At 37.1% G+C, this 19849-nt stretch overlaps 1 long non-coding RNA gene across 1 annotated transcript; it reads right to left on the bottom strand.

Moving 5' to 3' along the window:
• Positions 1-1623: 1623 nt before the first annotated feature.
• LOC121728422 lies at positions 1624-19479 on the bottom strand. Its single transcript, XR_006035799.1, has 3 exons — positions 19409-19479; positions 11571-11573; positions 1624-1636 (listed from the first exon to the last, which is right to left on the bottom strand). It is a non-coding gene; the product is annotated as an uncharacterized LOC121728422 (long non-coding RNA).
• Between the last annotated feature and the right edge of the window lie 370 nt (positions 19480-19849).

Here is a 19849-nt window from a genome sequence, read left to right as displayed (position 1 = left end):
GTTCTTGCAATGAGATTATTTTCTTTGATCTTTTACATTTTTGAAAGGGAAACATTTCATTGAGGAAAAAATATACTTATTATGTTTGATGCAAATAATTACAAATACTTACATTATTGGGTTTTAATATCAATTTCTTAATAATATTCTGGTAAATCTAATCTTTTAAGTAGATATTATTGATATAATATTATATTTTGTGCCAAACTTAGGGGCGGGACACATAAACACGATACGACGTCGCGTCGTGGGAATCTACGACGAGCATCGTAAAAAACTACGTCGCGACATCGTAACGTGCCACGATACACGGCGCGACGCCATACAATGCACAGTTAATTTCGAGAAATGGACCGCACTAGACGCGTCCTGCCTGTTTTGTCCCATAGTACGGGACGCAGCTCGACTGGCCTTAATAATCGACTTCAATAGTGTCCGTCATCTTTGAATTTTGAATAACAACTGTGGCACTGACACAAGAATTAAGAATTTATGTGTCTCGGCCCTTAATCACACTTGAGCCTTTAGGGCCGGGACACAAAAACACGATACGACGTCGTGTCGTGTTTATGTGTCCCGGCCCTAACGCGTCTGTAAATGGTAAATATTATGGTCTTAAACAGTAGACACAAGAATATTCGAACATTCGGCGTCAAGCTGTTGATATCTTTAAAATACAGTGGCGCTTTTAAATAGCCGTTCTTAAAGAGATCCATGTATATTGATGGCAATATTAAAGTTTTGATCGGCTCGTTGTGGTCCAGGCGCAGTCATTTGTTAGCGAACATACGACGCGATGGCCGCACCGCAGATAATCGTAGTAAATGACCCCCCGGCCCGGATAGCTTTATTCTACACGAGATCGGCATAATTTTAAAGGTTAAATTATGTAAATGGATATTTCAATGTGTCTTTGTGTATATTAATTAACGGTAATTTGTCGCTTTAAGCCTTGCACCGGTCGCGTAAAGTTTAATGGTACACTTTAAACGTAATCTGGTCGGTCGACGGTAAACGTTGCCGGGCTTAAAGTTTTGCAGCGCGCAATAAAGAAATTTGATAGGATTTTACCATTCATAGTTGGAATTTTTTCAGCGAAAGATCGATCGTGAGGATTATTATGATTATTTTATTAAAAGTACTTGTCAAAAATACGAAAGAAAACAGTATATGTATTCCCATTAATGGGCGTAATTGCAGGACGAGAAGATTTTGAGCAATTAAAAACGGGAAATCGGTTGGGGGCATTAATTCGCCTGTTCCCCTAAATCATCCGAGATACAGTGTGTCTGGACTGGGGGGCATAGACATCTAAATGGAATGAAAACATCCGAGTTTCGTTTTCATTCATTTAATTAGCCGGAGTTTGAGTCACCACCCGCCCCCTGCCGCGACAGCCCGCCGATTTAAAACTCGCCCAGCCGTATAGATTCTTTACAAACTTTTTTAAAGGATGTAGAATTTAGATTAATGCGAGCTGGAGTATATAAAGAAATTATGTCAGGTCAGTTGAGTAAGCATCTTTATCCAAAAACAAAAGAATTTCTTAAAAAAACACAGTTGAATTGTAACTATTATTTGTTATTAGAAGACATATTTAAAAAGAAAGTTACTTAACAACTTAAAATATTTCTTACTAACTTTGCAATTAGAGGTGCCCTTAACTCGTCGTGTTGTCATACAGTATGTTAATGTAGGTAGGTACATTAATGTAGGAAAAATTAAGCTTTTCGTTTCGCCGTCCTCTCGCAAAAAGAGACCGCACTAAAAGTTAATTAAGTAACAATAGAACAGTTTTCCGGCTAGGTAAGACTGAACTCCGTATTACATTCATATTTTATCTCTCTAAATTATTCCTCCGTATAATGCTCTGTTTTTTACCAAATTTATGATCCGAATCCCACGCGAGTTGAGACGGGGCGAGTTTTCACCCAGTTATGCGACTTTTGCAGGTAAATTTTACGGTCACATTTTTAATTTAATTTACAGCGCACCCAATGAGCATTGTTATCCGAATATATTATTTTACAGCAGTCAATTTCGCAGTCTATAATCGAAACTTTCTGCGAAGCTATTGTATTAACTTTGATCGTTTTTATCGCATTCAGTCGAATGTAACAGTAATAAGAAACGCATACGGTGTACAATTCAAATAGCACAAAATAATAATTAGTAATGTACTAGGACCTTAAAGATTTAGGATAAGCGGTGAAATGAAGGCTCCCGGAAGGGATGCTTTTTTCCTAGAACCTGGTGAGGTAGCTAAATATTTAAGACTTAATTACGTAGAGCATTAAACAGCTTACACAATACACATTCATTCCATGAGTTAGATTTCTTAGGTTTGATTTTTAAAGATAGTCTATTAGTCATTTTTGTAGTACACCTGGACTCTGGAGTAGGTACGCATATTATAATTATTATTCATTTAAAGATCAAACATTCCATTTTTCGTAACAATAATATTTTGTGTGAGTTGCTTCTACGTTCTTTAAAAATTTGAAATCGGTTATAGTTTTTTGTGATAATCCTCTCAACTAGACAGACAGACAGTTATTGCTTATAGTAAGAATTTTTCATAAATTCTAGTGTTTTGACTGAAAAATTGGAAATTTTTAAGAAACATGAGATGAATAAAAACGGGAAATATGTGGATAATTAATATTTCATTTTGAACAGACATCCCACAGACGGAAAGTAACGTAGTCGCCACAACAAAAGAATTCCGCCGAGACCCTCTCGGCCCGGGTACGGAAATCTACAACATGGTGCCACAAAAACGTAAGACTCCTTCACCTTTTCCGGTCTCGCTTCCGTCTGTCTTGAATATTTTGTAATTACCTTTTTTCAGATATTATGCCTCTGCAGATAAATATATCCATGGATTGTTGGAATCCACTTACATGGATTGTTACTAGGTGTTACATATTGTAGTCTACAAGTTAGGTTACAATAGTTAAATGCTTGCGTTGGTTTTTTCTTTTTGTACCAGAACAGTAAATGTTTGAACTTTGATCTGAGCTACCTCTGAGGGATTTAGAATGTTACAGCTATTACCTACTCAAAAATTTTGAGCATGAAAATGTGTGTGAATTTTTCGATGGTTTTGACGTTCTCGCCCTTCTACTCATCTAGATTCTGGATGACTTGCTTGTTTTGTAGCTCGTATTTCGGATCTAAAGTATCTTGGTGCGGTGTCCAAGACTCTGCGGGTCACAAAGGCCGTAAAGCCTGGCCAGGCCGTAGTAAACGTCACTACACCCAGCGCCGCGTTACGTGTATTTCACGTTTTATGTGGTGGCTGCGGCGCCATCTCAGAATGAACTTCACCATAAATGCCAACAATTTAAGTTCACTCCATCCCCCGAAGAAGCCCAATAGTGGACATAAACGTTTTAGTACTGAGTGGGAACTAAAGATTAAGATTAAGTTACATACGCACCTAGAAAATTTCTCCTCACGGGGTAGGTTAATTCTAATAAAACACTTAAAATAAAGCATTAAACGCTATTTAATTTAATAATTTGGCTGTCCAAGTTCCTTATTTCTCTTGTATTACTCGGAATCAAAAAGATCTTTTAATTAGTTTTCAGTTCGAAGTAATTTCTGAAATGCTAAGTAATAATTTATGGAAAAACTTTTACAATATATAAATGTATAACTTTTAACGGAACGGCGAATTTAAAGTGAAGGAAAGAGTTTGTGTTTAAATCTTATTTTGATCTGCCAACTGTAATGCGAAGTACAAAATGAAACCAAACTTTTCTTAGTTATGTCTTCGGTTAACGCAGACTGTGTACATTTTAATAAAACGCTCCAACTATTCTCTCCGTAATTATTGCTTTAATTCTCGTTGGTTACATTATTTAATTTGCTTTTACTCGCGTAACGTTTTAAGGTTTTAAGAACCTTAAAACCTTGGGAGATCGTAATTCGTATGAATAGCTCTGCATAGATGCATAATATGCAAAAAGCGTTGCTAGACCTCCCATGTTCAACTTTTTGTTTTTTCTTTGTCAATGAGACATGGTGCGATAACCCAAGCATTGGATTATTTTAACACTAGCTGTTGCCCGCGACTTTGTCTGCGTCAACATATATAGTAGTATAATAAAATAACAAAGATGGATAGTCCGCTAACAAATATGAAAAAAGGAAAATATAACCTCCACCTTTTTGGAAGTCGGTTAAAAGGTAATCCAATCTCTCTCCGTGGGGCTGCTGGAAGAGATTTCTATTAGAAATAAGCAGATCCTTTGTGTCGTCTTACTGTGTGTAAATATTATTTGTAAACGTGTCTGTGCACAATAAATGATTACTTAAATAAAAATAAAATGTAGCCTAAGTTACACCTTACTACATCAGCTATCTACCAAAAAAAGCTCCAGCCGTTTTAGAGATTAGCCGGAACAAACAGATAGACAGACAGACATACTTACAGACAAAAATTATAAAAAATGTTGTTTTGGTGTATATATCGTATAATTAAAGATTCGTATGCATATAGTAAAAAATGTTTCTTTCAATATTACAAACAGACACTCCAATTTTATTTATATGTATAGATGTATAGATTATCAGAAATTTTCAATGAAATGAGGAAGAAACGCTGATATTGATATTTTCTATTTTCACGGAAGCATATTTTATTGAAGGAATATGAATCCTGAATACCGAATAGCCTAATATAATTCACATATTGGACATGCAGGCAATATGGTCTGACATTATCTTACACGCTCAGCACAGAGCGGCATTAGCCGGTCACATAATGCCTGAATTACCATTTAATACCTAGCGAATTGATTGTCTGGCAAATTGACCGCCAGTGTTATGCTATATAGCTAGTATATAGCTAAAATATAATAATATAATACCTATATAGTTATAGAATAATATTAACACTGATGGTTTCGAGTTTAAAATAAGAACTAAGTTATTGCAAGATAATATGTGATAGCCGATAGGTCTCATTCCCAAAACCCGTGAATTTATGTGTTTCTAGTTTTAACTAGAAACACATAAAAGCTACACTTAAAAAATATTTTTAAGTGTAGCTTTTAAGCTACACTTAAAAATATTTTTACGGACATTTCTTTCTTCTGTTATTATAATTTTCTTTAAAACTTCAAGAGCCACGTAAACCGATTCACGGAGGAAAATCTATTACAAAATAATATTATATTTAGTATCCGCTGAGGGCGCGGCGCAGCGGACCGTGCCGCAGCACAATTCCAATACAGTCGCCCACGAAGATGTCACATGTGAAATTCGCCTAGAGAATATCTTTAGCAAGAATGTTTTATAATATAAGCAAAGCAACAATTATTATAATATCATATTTGCTGTGTAAACAAACTTATTATTGTATTAATTTATCCATTACTGTGTTGAAAGAGAACTAACTCCTCATTTTTGTTCGTTCCGACGATTCTCAAGTTACAAAAATAACAGTTAATCAATTTCTTCTTTTCAAACAAAATATCTAAATAAAAAAATAACTCTAGATCAGAGGTGGAAGGACTTTAAGAACAAATTATATTTTAGCCCCCGCCCCCCGTAGTTTCAATTTAAAATGCATCCTGCTGATATAAATCACCCCCCAAGCCTCTACACAACGCCCCGATTTTATTCTGGGTCCCACACCGCCCTCTTCAGACCTACAGCGCACACAAGGGGGCGTCATCGCCCACTTTGGGCAAGGTTGCTCTAGATATTATCTAAGTACTTTATATTTGAGTGAGTTATAAAGTCACTAGATATTGCGTGTGACTGGGACTGTGAGTTAGTTGTACATACAATTTATTCATGGTATGGAAAACGAGCGATTTTGCATGACAATGAAAACAGATTGCCGTCGATACGGATGACGTTTTCAGGTTTTTATGAGTCCGACTGTTCGCGGTGAAGCCGGCGCACCTCCCACATAAAATTTTATGACCACGAATATTTATTATTTATAGTTTTATAGGTCTGTCTGACATCGTGTTCTATGTAGCACGTCAAACCTTATACGCTCCTAAATAAAATATACGATGCTGAGTTTTCGGAGATTACTTTCTCTCGCGCCGACCGTTAGGGAAGTATTTTTATTTGTATTTATGTGTTTTTATTTTAGAATTTATTTTTATTCAAACGGTACACGGGACGGGAGTAGAATATTCGAAATGATTGCACGAAAATAAAATATAATGCTCTAGTAAAAACAAATGTGTAGTGTAATAAAATATAGAGTTGACACCATGTTGTACACTCAAACAAAAAATATATTCTATGTATTTTAACCCTGAGCGAGCACAAAAGTTGAAAACTTTGTTGATATAACTAACTTTGTAATCAAATCCTATTGTTCCCATTAAATCAAAAGTTAAAGAAACAATTGAAAATTGCCTTATAATACAAATTCTATCTTTGCTTATAAAAGCATAGAAATGGTTAGTTATTAATACGTTACAATTTTATTTATTCCAATTGTATTACCTATAAACCTCTCGTTAAAAACCATCGGATAATGTAGCGTGATTCATTAGTAACGAAATCTGCAAGCTTAAAAGGCAATCCCGAAATAATAACAGCTGGAGAGTTCCATCTATCGAACAGGCGCGTGGACAAAGCTTAAAACATTTTCCTCGATATAATTGGAAACATGGACGTGATACAGGAGGCTCAAACGTCAATAAAAATAGTGTTTTAATCCGCTCACCGATACCTGACAGCGGCATTACCCCACCGACTCCATATTTTTAGGGTTCCGTACCCAAAGGGTAAAAACGGGACCCTATTGCTAAGACTTCGTTGTCTGTCTGTCTGTCTCCAGGCTGTAACTTATGAACCGTAATATCTAGAGAGTTGAAATTTTCACAGATTGTGTATATCTACCTGTTGCCGCTATAACAACAAACACTAAAAACAAAATAAAATTAATACTTAAGGGAGGCACCCATACAACAAACGTGATTTTTTTAGCCTTTTTTGCTCTTTATCAATAATGGCTACAAGTAGGTACTTGAATTTTTCACAAAACCTTAAATTATGTGAACTTTAATATTTTATAATAATATGAAAATAAAATAAAAATTAAGGGGGGCTACCATACAAAATACAATTTTTGCCCTAATTTTGCTCTATAATGGTACGGTACCCTTCGTGCGCTAGTCCCACTCGCACCTGGCCGATTATTTTCACCTACAACACTAGCTTTCACTTTTCAGAAAGATAGTACGCGATACTCGTAGCTGCTTTTAAAAGCAATTTTTTGTTTAGTTGTGTCTACTAATAATCTACAAATTCATTACGGTTATAATTTTGCAACGGAAACCCTATTAAAAATTGTTACCATAAGTATGGATGAACACTAAATGCCAAAAACTAAAACCAACCTGGGTTGCCCTCACGTAACAGAAATAGTTTCACACGGAAAACAGCGTTATTTTTCAGTTACGTGTTCCATTCAGAATTTAATTGTGTAACATATGACCTTCATTAAAGTTTTTGTTGTAGCAGGGCAGAGCTTAATGTGAAATATATCTGTCTTCGCAGGTAAGACCTGGAATGCTGCCAACTACCTGTGGCCGCTCTTTGAGAAACATATTGTCAAGTGGGCCTTTATTTTTAGCTTTGAGGTCATGAAATCATTCCATTTGCATCAGTTTTAGAGACAGTTGCGTCGATTGATGTTCCTGTTTGATTAAACGGATTACAATCTAGATAGAGTTGGATCTAGGCTAATTGTACCGAGGGCTTAACGTTATCGAACCTTTGGATAAGTTGCGTGAGTCACTGTCTACTGTCTACACTCTACACTGGTACAGTAGAGTAGGTACGAGTACTTACAAATGCTCTTTCTTCTTCTTCCACTCTTTGCGACGAAATCCAATAGCAAGATCTAATATCATTTTTAAGAGTAAACCACAAAAATTTCATACCGTTTTTAAGAGCAAAGCAATGAAAATATACAAACCATCTCGGATATTCTTTGTTCAATCAATTTTACGAATCTGACTGAACAATAGACGTACTAAAATGGAACTATAATAAAATCGTAGTACATAAAATGCAAATACTCCACCCTTTCACGGATTGAATTTAATAACAAAATTTATCGAGTCGTGATTGGCAAAAGAATTTCCGCGCATAACATGACTGCAAATTCATAACTCCCCCAAATAAGTGAAGCATATAAGCTGATTAGCTTTATTGTTGCAAGCGTTTTGTGCAGCTATGCGAGAAACAGGACTGCAGCGAAATATCTTTAAAATATGACTTCCAGACTCGAATTCTATCTGACAAAATGTTGTATCTATTTCGATAAGTTATGTTGCATCTTTTATCACAACGCGAAACTACTATGTTCATCATGCTCTCATCTTTGTATCGCGAGAATAGTGAATTAAAGTTTAGGTTTTTTTTTATTCAAGACATTACAAAATTTTACAATAAAACAATATGACTGAGGTTTCCCATACAAAAAACCTATAAGGTTTATCTGTTTGAGAGAGACGTTCTGTTTTTATACTATTCTTAAAGCTACTTTAGTATATTATTTTATGACTACTCTTACATAACATTCTAAGATAACAATTTATTACTTAGTTTTAAGTTAATACTTTTTTTTAAGGATCAATGTTACACAACATATTATTAATTACTTATTGTATTTCCACTTACACAAATGCACATTATTTAATGTTATTAATAGTATTAAGATATTACAAATAAGTAGGCCTAGATGTCAGGATGTCAACTTTTATTATTTGCCGATAAACAGCGGGGCTAAAATGGTCGCTTTGGAGAATCATACTATAAATCATAATATGATTTTTTTTAATCACAAAATTCAAGTCTTCTTGCAGTTCATGTCTAGTAATTCGTACTATTTTGACATTTGTCAGTTTGACAGTTTTGACAATTAATTTGCTGAATTGATTGTGAGGAATTGCTAAATGTCATTTTAGCGACACAGATCTCGAAAATATGTTATAACTTTAATGTCCGTAATTTCTGTTTTTCGATGTCGAGGCAAAATTGCAAAACACATTTTGAAATTAACATAAAATAGGGTTACAGCACAGAAATAGCTTTCGCCGAGCCACGTCGTCAAAATTCCTCGAGAGTTGTACCGTTTTAAAGATTACACGCTAGAATGGGCAACTAAAAGAATACTTTTGTACCTGGAGCGAATGGAATATCTATTTTCTACTTAAAGCTTTTTAAGGGGTGGTTACTTTTGAGAGCTGGTGCTAAACCAAATGTGTTTTAGTTTATACTGTTTTGGTGAATACCATCTAGAAGTAGCGATAGACGCTACTTCTAGATGGTATCGAATGACCTAGAATATTGAAAACTATAACCGACAATAATTTGTACCTCGATATCGGTAACGGTTGGCATCATCGACGGCACGAAGACGCGTGCATCGGCTTTACGAGCTTGTTTGTATTTAATAAATATGTCGGCTCTTTCCGACCCGAACTTTACGACCCCACAGTAAAACATGTCTCGACATCCAAATTTATACGCGTACATAAAGTTTTATATCTGCGCGACTTGGCCCGGCCTAATTGTTGGTGGTCATGGACTAAACTTCACGAAATATCGATGAGGGGGCTTCTTCTTCGGTTACTGTGTGAAATCTTTTAACGGCAAGACATTAAGCTTTAAAATAAACTTTAGGTGCCCGTCATAATTTGTCTTTAAAGACATACGGTCTACTCTAGGTGCTCGGTACGTAATAAGATATAACTAGAGATCGCCCAATGGTCGAAATTCGACCTTAATTTCAACGACATTAAAACTACTACCTGTATTTTGTAAAAACTTATTGACTTTGTGGGATATGTGTGTGGTGGCCAAAGGAAGATCTTCCGACCGAGCGAGGTGGTATGCCCGGTCAGGCCGAAGCTCACGTGATACATTTCAGCTATCGTATATATACTGACGCGCTCAGAAAACTTCGATAGCGCGATGCAGGAATGTTAGGCGAATTGTGGGTACCGCCACAGCACTCCCCCCCGAAGACCGGAGGTCGAATCTTGAAGTCTTGTCGCTTGAGTCGCCGGTGCCAGTGAGCTACAATGAGTCGGAACTGTTGCAGTGAGTCCCAGTGACTCGGAACGATAAGCTGCTGCACGGGATCCAGTGAGTCGGATAGCTGCCGTGCGGGGCCGATGCTACGTGCTGACCAGGAGAGGTGTGCTCTGCTTGCTGACCGGTCGCTGTAGTGAGAAAGCCCGATGATGCCGGTGCGGAGTCGTCCAGGCCGCGGTACATTGCGGCTAGTGGACGATGTACCCGATGAGGCAATGCTGGCTGGCGCGGTGCAGAAGGGCGGGAAGTGATTATGATGAAGGAGGCGTGTTCTGTCGAGGGTCACCAATGTGGGTATATGTGTGTGGTAGCCAAAGGAAGTTTATTTCAATTTTATTATCAAATTTTAAAGTACGAATATAATTGAGAATTTTGTGAAACTTTCAAGTGTCTTAATGTTTGGGAGTCCGCCTTAATTAATATTTCATTTATTTTGTTTTTAGTATTTGTTGTTATAGCGGCACCAGAAATACACAATCTGTGAAAATTTCAGAAGTCTAGCTATAGCGGTTCTTGAGATACAGCTTGGAGACAGACAGACAGACAGACATCGAAGTCTCAGTAATAGACTCCCGTTTTTACCCTATGGGTACGGAACCCTAAAAAATGAACTAAAAGAAAAAAAACGTAAACCAGCTTACAAAAAGGAATGAAATCCCACCAAAAGACATTTTCATGTAAAAATGTTGCCAAGATGAGAACATAATAATATTATAGTTCGTCGTTTCAAAAAGTAGTGAGATCTCATGTAGAGCCAAGTTTCTAACCTTACATACTCAGCCCTAAATCTAAAAACCTTAATTTTACACTAAAGTGCGGCAAAATATTTGATAATAATATTAAAATTTATACGTGGGAGAGCCATGCTTCGGCACTAATGGGCCGGCTCGACCGGATAAACACCACGTTCTCACAGAAAACCGGCGTGAAACAGCGATTGCGCTGTGTTTCGCCGAGTGAGTGAGTTTACCGGAGGCCCAATCCCCTAACCCCTACCCTATTCCCTTCCCTACCCTCAACTATTCCCTTCCCTACCCTCCCCTATTACCCTATTCCCTCTTAAAAGGCCGGCAACGCACTTGCAGCTCTTCTGATGCTGCGAGTGTCCATGGGCGACGGATTTTTGTTGCTTTCCATCAGGTGACCCGTTTGCTCGTTTGCCCCTTTATTTCATAAAAAAAAAAAGTGTCAGCCGCACGAGAAGAATCTAAAAACTCTACACATTAGTCAAAATCGGTGGCTTGGCCATTTTGTTATTCGTCAGGGCTTTGAACTTAATAATATACCGTAACAAATGATAAATGGCCAGGCCACCGATTTTAACTAATGTGTAGAGTTTTTAGATTCTCCTCGTGCGGCTGACACATTATATTATTATCAAATATTTTGCCGCGCTTTAGTGTAAAATTAAGGTTTTTAGATTTAGGGCTGAGTATGTAAGGTTAGGTGGCTCTACATGAGATCTTACTACATTTTGACACGACGAACTATAATATTATTATGTTCTCATCTTGGCAACATTTTTACATGAAAATGTTTTTTGGTGGGATCGAGAGATAACTATCTATATTGCCACAGTTACATCAATCAGTTCTGCGATGCGCTCGCAACAAACGCGTTAACGATCCAATGAGTCATGTTTATTAACCTTTTGTTAGTTTAATCAGTCATCGTGGCTATAACTCTTCCATGCACGAAATTTCATTTGGCTAATAGCGTTTCCCTAATTGCGTATGCGGCAATTATCGGCCGGACGTGTCCAGGCCGTCGCGTCGGGCCGGCGCGCGGCGGGCCGCATGTAGGTCGAGGCGCAGCATTAACACCTAGTCTCAGGTGCCCGCACCGCCCTAACTATGTTATTGCCTTTTCCAATTGTGGCAGACATTATTCCGAGGGCATCGATACGGCTATTGCCAGCGAGAATTTCCCACGCGCGAGAGTTCCTGCGAGAATTGTTTTCACCTCGCACTTCCTAACTACCGTAACTGAAATTTAAAATGTATCTTCATTTTCATTTTTACTTTGTATTAGATAAATTCAAGATTGGTTAACCGATTAACCGATATAGTCCAAACCTCTATAATATAATACTGAGTGTTAGGGCTAACACCGTTATCCTTAAGACAATCAAATAAGCTCGTCAAAATGAACAACTTTTTCTATGAGAACAATGCTGGAAACTAAAAAAAATGAAGTCTTCATTTTTATTTATTTCTTCACAAAGGCAAGACATTACAAAAACAAAACTCGGTGTCACAAAAACCTGAAGGGTTTGTCCGTACACCGGTAAATATATCATTCCCATACAAATGAGGGATTTTCCTACCAGAGAATACCATCAATAATTGCTACAAAACTGGGCAAAAGAATGTAAAACTTGATACATTTCAACTTGAAAAAGACGCAATAATATTCCAATGAATAGGATAATAAAGTTAATATAACGATTTTTTAGCTTAAATTCACGAAAGAAATAGCCCTATTTACCAATATCCACACCGAATGTCGCAGGAATTATACATTTTGGTTTTGACAACATCTTACCTGCACTTGTACAAGATAACGGATATTTAATGGCTAATATTTTACCAATAATGAATATCAAAAACCCAAGAAACACAATTTGGGAAAAAATAATAAAAACCACACCAACAATAAAAAGTAGAAGAAGTTTGAAAGTGACATGCCCGCCAAAACTCTTTCAGTCAAGTTTCAGTTTGACAAGTTTTTATTATGTCAGCGTGTTCCTAAACTATTACCAGTGTACTGGCCTAATCGCTTAGGCCAATGATTGCTTAGGTTTAAGATATTTTGATTTATGTCATACGACAGTACACTGATATTTTTTGGAAACACAACCCATATGTAGTCAGAATGGTAGTCAGTGATGCCAACCTGCAGATAATTTCAGATCGATGAGGAACCAATAGAAAATCTAGAAGTGTCTATCCTTACGCCATATAGTTAAGATTGTTAAAATATAAATGAAAATCCCTCATTGCCCGGATCGGCTATTTGTATGAATTTTTTTGAGTTCCCAGCTTTGTTCTCATAGAAAAAGTTGTTTATTTTGACGGGCTCATTTGATGGTTTTAAGGATAACGGTGTTTACCCTAACAACCTGTATTATAGAGCTAGCAACTAGAAATTTCACACACGCCGTTTTTCTTGTGACGTAGGCATTCATATATTTTTAAATCCACCTCTATATGCTTAAAAAGGCAATCAAAAGCTAATTGAATATAAAACAAAACAGGTTCCTAGCCTCTAAGAGATATTATTTATTATGACCGCATTAGCACAAAGGCTAGCTTTACATTAACATAGTCTACTTTTCACTTTTACGGCAATTTTAAATAAGGTTTTCATTGCACGTAATAAAAGCGTGAAGTGCTTTATGCATGCTCAAGTGCGACGTAACGCTCTCGCGGCAATCTTACGGCACTCAGGGCCTATTAGACCTGTGTTACCTACTAATATGCCTACAATATAAGATTTATGTAAAATATTAAACTATTAATTCCCTGTTAAATTATTTAGTTGTAAATTTAAGGATTCGTCGCGACTCGCCCCACATTAGCACAAAATTACTTCTATAAAAAATCTACTCTAATACAAAATAGACGAATAAAATTGTAAATTTAACCCTTCGATCGTGGAAAAACGAGACACAATAGATTTTCTATTCTGTCTCGGTCACCGGTGACCGTATGAGGCTTGATGAATAGAAAGAACTGATTTAATTGTTTCTATAAGAGGCATAGTAATTAAACTAAAACAATGAATACATTATTCAAAGTATATTTGCGTGCCACTTAGCAAATAAAAAATAGCATTTTGCGTGAAAGTTGTTCTAGTTTTGTAAGTTCTAAAAACTGTAATAATTATTATAAATACGAGATACAATCTAGATTAGAATCTAGATTGCATCTCGTATTCAGTCGTTGACTTACTGCTGACGTACGGATAGATCTCGTACGTCAGCAGTAAATCAACGACTGGATGAGTTGCTACAAGAAATTATATTTATCTAGTGTCCTTATACCGGTATTTTTCGTTGGCTAAGCTTGCTGGCTCATATTCTAAAATATAAAACAAGTTTTTCCATAAAATATTCAACAACCATCCGTATTGTACAAAAGTAAATGTAAAATTTGCGTCCCTCAATAATACTCAAACATCGCAAGTTAACACGACATTCGGCCCTCCACAATTTCGTCACAACAATTTAAAGTCACATTCCCTCACTTAAGATGCATTGGCTCATTCGAAACACAGGATTTAAGGTCGGCGCGGGAGGCCGGGGCGGGCCGGGGCGCTCCGGGGAGCAAATGCGGCAATTCGTACGCGACTCGCCCCACAACAGGCATTAGCACAAAATGACATCTACGAAAAATCTACGCGAAACGCCCAAATACAAAATAGACGAATAAAAGGTCTCGCCCTAACACTCCATTTTATATGTGGCCCGTAATGTGATCGATAATATTGGTCATTGCTTATTTGGGTGCCGGCTAGTTTTATGTCTTCAAGGTCTTCTATTTGTATAATTTTGTGTACTCGCTTTAGTTGTAAATAGTTTACGATGTTTGGGTTTCTGTACAAGTTGTTAGTTCAATAATTTTATACTTACTTACTCTATTTCAAAATTCGTATTAACTTAAATATGATGATATTATTATCTTTAATTAATATGAATTAGAAAATAAGTATAAAATTCATAAAAAGCTTGATTGCAAAAAATACATTTCAGTTTGAAATTGCAAACGCGCGGACGATCGCTAACACAAATGCCGAAAGTTTCGGCCATATTGCATCCAATTAAATCAAAGTAATAATAAAAGTTTATCTATTTTTGTCGAACTGAAATGGAATGATGTAGTTGAAAGTTAAATTGCCCTTGTTTCTAGACTATATGAGTCAAGTCTGGCGCCGTGCGGGCCGCCGGCCGGCACATTCGTGGAAATGGGCTTTTACCCCGAGCGACGGTAATAACCGACAATTATTGTACAACGACATTTCAATTGGAAATGTTTTCCATACGGCGGGCGCTTTATTATCTTCAAAAGAATTTATCAACGAGGAAACTACCGGGCTTATTACAGTAATGCATTTTTATTGCATGCGATTTTTCCGATTGGAGTTTATATCGAAGCTAACCGCTTCGGTTAAAGATTACGACGACAGATTTGAATATTTTAAAAATTCAAACATATTGTATTTCGGAGTATTATGTCTGTCTACGCCAGCCCTAATCTTTTTAAATTTATTTACGTTGCGGACTACAAAAGGGACCTATTAGATCTGGCGAGAACAACACGCAAATTGGCGCTTTGCGGCTTTACGTTATCTAGAAGAACTGCGTCGGAATTTTAAATAGTTCCAAAGTCATGAACAAACAAGTCTTGGAATGGCCAATTTGAACGTTCATTAGCAAGATCTATATTCAGCAGCAGACTATAATGGGACAAACATTATCCGTTATCTTGTTTTCAATTCGCTCCGCCGCGCTCGCTTACTAAACTAAACAGAATTATCACGAGCTAGCTCAGCCCTGCGACTTTGAACACGACTCAGTACTTTCTATTATATAATTTGTCACAATATGCTGGAGAATTTCCAGCATATTGTGACAGTAATTAATTCTTGAATATCAATATGTTTACAAAGACACGAGAGAATGCAATAAGTAATTATTGTCGCTAAGTGCCGAAAATATTCATTTGCCACTAATTGTCTGCGTCCGATAACTTTAGAACTAAATATTGAGTTTTACACTTGCCGTGTAAGTTCGCAAACGATTGCACATGCTGGAGGGCGGGCGGGCGGAGGCTCTCCCGCGCCTTCATTAAGGCTGAGGAGCCGCTCGAGCCGCGGCCCGGTGCCAAATCTGCGAACACCGTTAATTGTTCGTGTTCAAGTTTTTACATAACATTTTGTTCAGTTGTAGAGGTCTAAAACGGAATCCAACTAGACTCTAGTGTCTCTTCTTTTATTGGTTTTTCAAACGATTAAAAATCGGAGGAGAAATAAATTTATAGATTTTTCTCCGATTTTATGCGCACATTCCTTAAAACTCATATTTTTTATTTCGACGGCAGCAAGAGAAAATATTCCATACGGATGGAACCAACCAGCTGGATTGTATAATACTTCCAGATATTTTTTTCAAATTGGTAACCAATTTCATAAGCACTCTATAAAGGCCTAATAAATGCGTGAAGCTATACTATAATCAAATAGAGAGACATAGAATTTTATTAATATTTTGCCATTTTATACGAAGTTTTGGGCCTGGAATCTGGATTCGCCGTTTAGACTTTTAGAATGTATATTGACACTAGACTTCAGAGTTAGCACTACTCAAACATTGTATCCTTATGATTTAATTTTAAGATTATGGACATTTCTCCAACAATAAACAGCAATAAGTTATAAAAAAACTACGCGTTACGTCGGCAAATTCGTACAATGGTATAATCAAAACTTTGCCAATAAAACTGTGATGTGCCGTTAACTTATTTGTTACTTAACTATCTATTATTACGTCTACGCAGTTATTATCTATATTTGTAGGGAAAACTTGCTGATGGATCAGTTGATGGTAAATAAAGCCGGTAACTAACCTGAATTAATGAAATTAATTAAAATAAAAAAATGTTTTATTTGTAAATCTGTTCAAAATTAATACTTGTAGAACATGAGGCCTGCACAGGCCTACCAATTAAATTACTGACAACTAGATAAAGTTCTTTGATTAGTTTACTCCTAAACGAATTTATTTCTAATGAAATAAGGGCGCAAACGAGCAAACGGGTCACCTGATGGAAAGCAACTTCCGTCGCCCATGGACACTAGCAGCGTCAGAAGAGCTGCAGGTGCGTTGCCGGCCTTTTAAGAAGGAATAGGGTAATAGGGTAGGAAAGGGAAAAGGGGAGGGTAGGGAAGGAAATAGGAGAGGGTAGGGAAGGGAAAAGGGCAGGGGATTGGGGCTTCGGTAAACTCACTCACTCGGCGAAACACACCGCAAACGCTGTTTCACGCCGGTTTTTTGTGAGCCCGTGCTATTACTCCGGTCGAGCCGGCCCATTCGTGCCGAAGCATGGCTCTCCCACGTCACATTTTATACTTAAATTTGCCTTAAAACTGTCGAATGCAATTTGACTAAGTACCCAGTACTCGTTAGCATTTCAAACTTACTACCAATCACCTAATTCAGGTCGTCTAGCTGATTGTAATTTACTGATTGGGACTTTGTAGGTAATAAGTGGTAATAGTGTTGAAAGAAAATTGAATAGCAGTTCGTATAAGCTGCAAAAAGTTCTCATCTTTTTTACTACAAACGTGTATTTTATTATTTATACGTTGAATAAGCATACTTACAGTAAAAAAATACATCCCATCACCTTGTCACGATGCGGTTAAATGTAAAACGTCGACCAGAAAACGAATCCAAAAGGAAGGAAGATCTTTATTCCCCAACTTTTGTAAATTAATCGCAACTCAGTACATTCAAATGCATAATATAAACAGCCCGTGACTCACACAAGAACAAAGAGCTAGGGATGGGAAAACCAAATTTTATTTATTAAAGTGTATCGATGTTTCGCGTTCATCGACACCGGTTCCGGGAAGTGGGGCCGCAGTGGCGCAGTGTCCGCCTGAGTGCCCCAGCGTGGCGCCCACTTACCGCCCTTGTTGTTCTTATACACATGAGCTAGGCAATTTACAGTGGCCATAAATGTGTGCGTGCCACTGACGCTACTAATCGACTTTAAAATATAGGGAGCTAATTTTAGACTTTTTGCATGGAAACTTTTCCTTTAAATTTAAAATCAACTAAAAATGTTATATTATGCACTTTGGCTTTTAGACCAATGTGTCCTAAACAAACCATGCCGAAGATACTCGGCCGAAGTTCGGCAAGATTACGCCTGCAATGTATTTTAAATTACCGATGACACACCGTGCCGAAATTACGTCGCGTTATATTGTATGCGTAGCGCATTGCTGACGTAATCATGCCGAACTTCGGCCGCGTGTTTTCGGCCTAATGTGTTTAGACACTATGATTTGGTTGGATTATGTTAATCCAATGTTAATAAGTAATAAGTTGTAAAGTAAGCGACAATATAACCAAAAAAAATTGAGAGATGTCAAGGGACATCCGGATTCCGGTTGGAAGAAGTTACTTTTTACGAGAGAGAGAGAGACAGACAGACATAGAAACACGCGCACGCCACACGGCATACAACTATAGCAAAAAGTGTCGTTACAACTTTTTCGCAACACGCGATAAGGAACTTCGTTCCAAAAAGTTTTTATAACAACGTCATCCTTGTCTGCATAGTAGAACCTCCATCATGGGTATCGTAGACACAATAGATTTAAAATTGTTATGCGACAACCGGCTGTCGCTTGGGGATTGATGGGTTAATCCATTTCTGTGATAGTACGTAGAATAGTACTATTGAACTACAATAAAGTCTAAACGGCAAAAGCTTTGCCCACACTGTGCCTTTTTCTGTTCGTAAAGGGCATGCGTTATAGCGCAGTCAACAGCGAACGTGAGGCATGCCCGCGACGCATGCCCTCTGACCGTATCCGAAACTTCAAAAATGACAATATTGGCGTTGCGTTCCCAGACGATGCGCCAATATGAAAGTTGATGACAAAAATTGAAGATGAAAGTGCACAGTGTGGACATAGCTATTGAGGTTCAAAACTTAATATAAAATGTGAAATTTTGAATGTAAGTCTATTCCCAGTATCCCCTTTTTAATAATATAAAACAAATTGATCATAGCAAAAATCCGCGATGGTCTTTTAACTTTCAATTCGCAGAGCCATTTTGTATTTTCTGTTCGACTTATCTGCTGCAAAAAATCAAGTTGTCCGATTGGCTGCCATCCAGAAAGTAAGGCAGACTTTGATTCCTCTGATATATTTACCTGGATTGGGTGCAGAATAAAAGAAAACAGTGTATATTTGAGATAAATATGTTAATCGGTTGTCTGACGTAACTAATACAACTAATCGAAAAATAATTAAATTTCACACACACACACACACACACACACACACACACACACACACACACACACACACACACACACACACACACACACACACACACACACACACACACACACACACACACACACACACACAAACACACACACACACACACAAACACACACAAGTACACACACACGCGCACACACACACACACAATTTATGATTAGATATCATTAGAAGATGCTCTCACAACTAGTGACTTACCTCTAAAATATAAATGATGTTAGACACGATTCAATAATACCTTCTGAGGGGGGGCCTGGTGACCCCTTAACACAGGGCAACCTAGTTAGGGCACCAGTCTCCTACTATAATTTTTAACAAGCATCATAATGACTGTATATGTGTTTTTTGTATTGTGGGAGAAATTAATAAAGATTTTTGAATTTTGAATTTTGAATTAAGTTATAGTATTAAACACATATTAACAAAAGAAATAAGTACAAAATATTCCATCTCGCTGCGATATTTAACTATAGGTCATCTAAATATATATAACTCAAAGGTCAACTACGATCTATCAACGCACAGCCCAAACCACTGGACGGATCGGGCTGAAATTTGGCATGTAGGTAGATGCAATGACGTAGGCATCCGCTAAGAAAATATTTTGATAAATTCCACCCCTAAAGGGATAAAATAGAGTATGAAAGATTGTATACATATAATAATACTTCTTAACGCG

Source organism: Aricia agestis, chromosome 1 (genome assembly GCF_905147365.1).
Source record: "Aricia agestis chromosome 1, ilAriAges1.1, whole genome shotgun sequence".
Taxonomy (NCBI): Eukaryota; Metazoa; Arthropoda; class Insecta; order Lepidoptera; family Lycaenidae; genus Aricia; species Aricia agestis.
This window is presented reverse-complemented; position numbering and strand designations above follow the sequence as displayed.